Below are 6358 nucleotides of genomic sequence, written 5' to 3'. Positions count from 1 at the left end.
TTACCTTGAGCCAGAGGATGCCACCATGGGTGCTGCTCCTTTCCTGTTGGAAGCCTGGTAGCAGCCCTGCTGTAGAAGCTGTTCATACGTATTGCAGCTTACCCATGAAGAAGTACAAGCTGGTTACAGATGAAAAACAGCTGCGGCTTTGGCCATCTTACAGCTGTTCAAATGCACAAATTCATTTAACAAATTATGTCTCTTCATTTTATTTTTTTCTGACTATCTTAACCTCTTTGTGTAGTATCTACACTGAATGTAAGCCCATCAGATAAGGCATGTGTGTGTATAGGTTTGGTTTTTTTTTATAGCTGTTAAAGGCTTGGATTCATTGGAAATGTGTAAATTCCAGCATCCAATTCTTGTAACTATTTTTTTAACACTGAGTGATTTGGTAGGCTTTATTTTACCAAGATGGGGAAAAGTCAAGGTTTATTCATTACTGTAAATCAGTAGCTTGATCTTATTTCATAATTGCATTTAAGATGAGAGCCGTAGAGAAACTTCTCAGCACTGTATTTTTCAGTTTATGTGTATATTGAACTGAAAAAAAGTATTGAATGATTACATAGGACTTGTTTAAGGAGCTCTGTTCATGTCATCGTTTGGTTTGTGTAGTATATGCTACAAGATCTGCTGTCCCACAGTTCCAGAGAAGAATACTGTGATGATTTCAGGCAGTCTCAGCTAATGAATCTGGCCAGCAATGATGGAAGAAAAATGGATTTAAAAGTGTACATGTGCAGGGACCCTACTCAGCAGGGAGTGGGAAGTTTACAAACTCCGTAATTTGTTTTTGAATTATTAACTGCTTAAATATTTGATCTTTACTTCCAAAAAAAGGTTCTTATTTCTGAAAGGTTTGACCATAGAGAGCTGCAGTATGAGGAAATGGCCGTGCAGTGGACTAGGTTTCATGTAGATTCTTCTGTTCAGTTCCTTTAGTTTTATTCAATTTTTAATATTTGTCTTCAGATCTTGGCGGGGCGGGGGGGGGGAGTACAAGAGAAACAGCCTTTCTGTCTTGATCTGCTCATCAGTTCTGTTAGAACTATAGCCATTCACTGTATAAACTCCAGTCCCTAAAAGCTTCCTGTGCTCTGGGGGAAATGGGGAATCTTGATTTAGCTTTCGGCAGAGTCTGCTTTATTTGCATGGATGATTGCAGCCTTTCTGGATGGGAAACACAGATCAGGCTTAACAGCGTAAGTCTTTCAGCAATACTCTATGACGAGAGGTTAGTTGATTTGGTTTTAATTCAACATCATGCAGATCTCTCCTCACATATCTGCTCACCACACTGTTACTGTATTCTCTGAAACTCTAGAAAACTGATGGTGCTAAAATCCTTATTAGTTGTCATTACGTGTAGTGTTTTTTCATTAGAAAAATGAATGTATTACAACTGGATGCAGTTCAGATTTTTTCACCTTTTTAGGTGATGATAGAAAAAATATTTTCGGACTTGCTGAACAGCTAAAACAATAGCTTATATGAAAATTTTGTAACGGTTTCAAAGTGCCTTCAGGTGTAAATATGTATTTTATAATAAACAATTTAAAAGTATTTTAACCCATGTTGTTGTATTTCATTTCTGTGATAATTCATTAAACAATGCCTTCTGTCTCCATTTTCTGTCATGTCAAAGACCTTAGTCGTTTTTATGCTCCCTCAAATTTCTTTGGGATTTTTTCAGTTTAAATTCAGCATCTTTCATGTGATCTGTCTGAAGCTTCCTCCTGAGGTTTCTGTACTGTTTGCGCTTCAGTCGGATGCGGTTTCGGGGAGGAGGTGGTGAGTAAAACGTTACATGAAGTAACCAAAAAAACACAAACAAAAAAACCCCAAAAACACAAAAAAGGAGAAAATCTTGCTGTGGTAGTGACGTGCCTGCGGAAGGAGGTGTGACTCCGGCATAGGTGAACTGTTGGACTCGCTGTGGGCTCCTTGTTCTTGGCTCCCGGCACTGTGGCCATGAGCTGCAGCGCTGGTCCTGGCCGCCACCTTCCCAGATGTGCACGTGTGTTCAAAACCAGCTGTGGGCAGGTTCAGATTGGCAGCATCTGGCTTCAGGCTGGGTTTGTTGCTACAGGTAAGCATAAAGCTGGCGTGAACTCGGAGCTTTTTCAATAGCCCTTCTTGTGCATCTGCTCTGGGGGAGGGGAAGAAAGTAGGCAAATTTGTGCAGATCGTTGTCATGACTTTTTTTGACAGCACTTTTTTGACAAAAGAACTGTTTTACAAGACTGTTTAGTTACCAACCCAAAGGGACGTTGGAGGCCATAGCTGTGAGCACGTGGCTGGCTTTTCTCTTTGTAAACTTCCTTTTGCAGACAAGACTGCCAGCGGGGGAAAGCAGCACAGGCAGCGTGAAGTGAGAAATGAGGCTACTGTCACCGGATCTTGCAAACTGCATCCTACCTGCTAGGACAGCGGCTTTCCCCAGCCAGGCAGATTTTCACTAATTCTCCGAAAGTACCGCTGCTTGGAGTTGGATTCAGAGCTTCCATGTTTTCTACAGGTCAGCTTTCCAGAGTCAAAAGGTTATTAATGCCACTGGGGAGAACACCATAGATCTGCTAGCGCTTTACATGTGAGCAGTATGCTAACATTAGGTTGCCACACCCCAAGTGTTGCACTAAGATGTGGCCTCGAGAAAATTTGTGGTTAGACTGCATTAAGCAGCGTGGGGAATTGAAACTGATTTTCTATTTAGTTTCCTGTTAGGAAATAACTCCTCTTCAGTCCTGTGACTCATGGAGGGTTCTCTTGTTATTTGATACTTGAGGAGCAGTAAGATCTGAAACTGGGAACACAAAAGGAGGTGCTGGGAAGGAACAGCAAGTGTATAAGGGCTGGATCTTAGGTGAAAGAAGCTGAACGTGTCTAAATCTGTCTCAAGGACAAAGAAACTGAGTTTACTGTAATCGCCAAAGTTTACAATAAACAGGTAACTCGTCACCCATGTAGCAGTTCTTGAAAAACCTGTGTCAGATGAATGTGATGCCACACTCAAAACTTTCCGGCTTCCCCAGGCGACCAGTGTGCTTATCAGAGGGCAGGTGCATCAGAGGTGGGTTACGCGTGCGGTTCCCAGCCTGCCCGCTGCCGGGGCTCGCGGCTGCCCTGCTCCGTCAGCGCCAGGCAGCTGGGCAGAGCCAACAGGCTCATGCAGCGCCTCATCTTGAAGGATAATCCACCCGAGCGACGGGGAACCTTTGGTTCAAGGGAGCCCAGCTTACCCTGCGCGTGCGCTCCACCGCAGCGCTCCCCAAATCGGGTGCTGCCCCTCAGCTGAGGCACAGTGGACTTAAGCTGCAGTAGCTTTACTGCCAGCATCATCTCTGCCTTCTCTTACATGTCATCCATCGTGGTTCCCAGTAACAGAAAAACAGCGTTGCAAGAGTTCAGTGACAGGAATGGCAGCTGGTTTATGTGTAAATACGGGGCTCAGGCAGAGGACGGTGTGGAAGGAGCTGGCACCAAGTCATGGCTGGCTTTGCCGCAAACTAGGGACTTTGTGCCGCCCAGAGCAATGCTCTGCCTAGGGTGCTACGTGCTGTTCTTTTTCTTCCTCCTAGTGAGGGTGGAACTGGTAACCCTCCATCCCGGTGCCGTGCCATGTGTCCATCTGGTGTTGTAGTATCAGCAGTTTTTGTATTGATCCAAGAGGGATGTCCTGCCCTTTCAGGGTATTCCTCCCTTGCTGTTTTTAGGCCACGAATGCAATCAGATCCCTCTTGAGTGTGTTAATTTTTTTTTTTTTTCGGATGAGCAGTCCAGATGTATTGGGCCTATGGATAGAATGCATGTCCTTCAACTTCTCCTTCTCCCTAAAAAAGCTCTTTAGGTATGACCTGGGTTTTGAGCTGTACAGGGCAGGTTTTGATGCTGGTAGAGGTATGGAATGGACAGGTGATGAATTATTCCTTTAAAGGACAAGCTCCAGTGACATTTGGGTGCCACTTGTGTGGGAGAGGGGAAATGGAGAAGGTATTTTATACGGTTGTGTATTCCTCAAAAGATCTGGCCTGTTCTTGTCTCCTAACGTCTCTTCCAAGAAGAGGAGTGTTTCCTCTAAATGGGTGGGACTAGCGCTCAGCCAGGCAGTATCATTTTGGATGGTGAGAGCACAGTGCTGACGGAAATCACAGGAAGACCCAGAGGGGATGGAGAGAGACTCGCAGCCAAATGAAAACCAGGCAGCGAGCATTAAGTGCACTTTCCTAACAAGAGCTGCGAAGTGAGAAAGAATATTTGCTTACAAAAGCAAATTACTGTAGCATGACAGCAGAACACGTAAGCTCTGCTCCATATGGAGACCTCAAGAAAAACCTAGAAAGGGCTTTTTGTTATGAAGATTATGATTTTTTTTTTTTCTTTTCTATGTGTCTGAACTGTGATGCAGAAGTTGTGACAAGAACACAGTGATTTCCAGAAACGTGTTGTGGTCCGTTGACCTGGCTGGCTGCCAGGTGCCCACCCAGCCACGTTCCCACTCCCCCCCCTCACCAGGACAGAGGGAGAAAATATGATGGAAAAGCTCGTGGGTTGAGATTCGGACAGGGAGATTGCTCACCAATTACCGTCATGGGCAAAGGACTGGAATTCGGGAAGATTAATTTATTGCTAATTAAAAACAGAGTAGGATAATGAGAGGCAAAAACAAAACTAAAAATCCCTTCCCCCCCCCCCGCCTCCTTCCTAGGCTCAACTTCGCGCGCGGCTGTTCTACCTCCGCTCTCCGCACGCGACGCGAGGGCATGGGGAATGGGGGCTGGGTCAGTGCGTAATGCTTCCTACCTGCTGCTCCTCACGCTCTGCCCCTGCTCCAGCATGGAGTTCCCCCACGGGCTGCAGTTCCGGGCGGCAGCCGGCCCCGGCGCGGGCTGCCCACGGGGTCACGGCCTCCTTCGGGCATCCCCCTGCTCCAGCGTGGGGCCCTCCCCGGGTGCGGGTGCAGATCTGCTCCCCCGTGGAGCTCCATGGCTGCAGGGGCACAGCCGGCCTCCCCGGGGGCTTCCCCCGGGGCTGCCAGGGACCCTCTGCTCCGGCGCCTGGAGCCCCTCCTGCCCCGCGCTGGGGGCTGCAGGGTTGTTGGCCATCTTCTTGCTCCTCTCTCTCCCAGCTGCAGCTGTACAGCAGCGGGTCCATCTCGGAGCTGGCTGGAGCTGGCTCTGCCCAACATGGAGGCAGCTTCTGGTGTCTCCTCACAGAGGCCACCGCTGCAGCCCCCCTGCTACCAAAAAAACCCTTGCCATCTAAACCCAACTCATGTATGCATGCTGCTGAGGGGTAACGTGTAACCTTCCCCCCAGGAGCCCACGCAGCATCGCAGTCAGCGCAGCTTGTGCTGGGCATTGCAGAATTGTTGAGGCATGGGGAGAGCTCAGAGGGGTACGGGGGGCTGGATCTCCTGGGACATCCCTGTTGGTGCTGGTGATGGTGGCAGAGCAGCAGGCTGTCCACAAGGAGGAGGTGTCCGGTACATCCTCAGTCCATGGGGTCGCTGGGAGCAGCGAGCCTGTGAGCAGGCTCCCCCAAAAGCTGTGCTGGTGCAAATATCCAGTCCATCAGCGGCACCAAGGTGTGAGCTTCACCTGTGGCAGAGCGCACCTCTGAGAAGATTGTCAGGGATGGAGCGAGGCAGCGGGGATTTTGCCAGCTGCGCTCCGTCGCATCCGTATTTGTGAGCCAAAGTCTCGGGCCCCTTCTGGGGCCTTTGCGGCACGTGGGGGCCTTTCGCAGCAGAGCTGGTTTCATGGATGTTGGGACATGTGGACATGATATCTGGAACCCAGCACCTGTGTGTGTCTCTGTGACAGCCGTGGTGTCCAGTCGTCATGGCTGTGAGCCATCTGGTTTCATTGCCTGCGACGTCTTTGGAATGAGATCTTGGAAAAGTTGGGTTTGGGTGTCTTCAGCAGCATTGTTTGAGGGCAATAGCGTTGTGGAGGTGCCGATGTTTGTGACTGAGGGGTTTGGGATGATGAACCGGCTTTGTGGGTGCTGGTTTCCAGGCGTTTATGCCTGAACCCCTCACGGTGACCCCCCGTTGCAGGGAGCATCGCTCCCCTCGCCCCAGCAGCTCTGCCTGTTCCGTGGCGCCCTCGGCACGGCCTGTGCGTGGAGAGTGGCTCGCTGCAGAAAGCAGCCTCCTCCCCCGGGTCCCCCGCCATTACAGGTCCTTCTCCGTTCACCGGGCTGCTCCAGTGCCCCGGGAAACGGTTACCGGGAAGGGTGGGGGCAGCGTGCGGAGGCGGCTGCCAGGATGACCGGAGTCAGCACCGGCGGTGCCGGCGCCTCGGGCAGCGTCTGCGGCGGGGGGTGGCGGGGAGGGCTGGCGGAGGGTGCAGGT

The sequence above is a fragment of the Phaethon aethereus genome (genome assembly GCF_964289735.1).
Source record: "Phaethon aethereus genome assembly, chromosome: 16".
NCBI lineage: Eukaryota > Metazoa > Chordata > Aves > Phaethontiformes > Phaethontidae > Phaethon > Phaethon aethereus.
The sequence above is the reverse complement of the archived record's forward strand: the minus strand, read 5'-3'. Positions refer to the sequence as shown.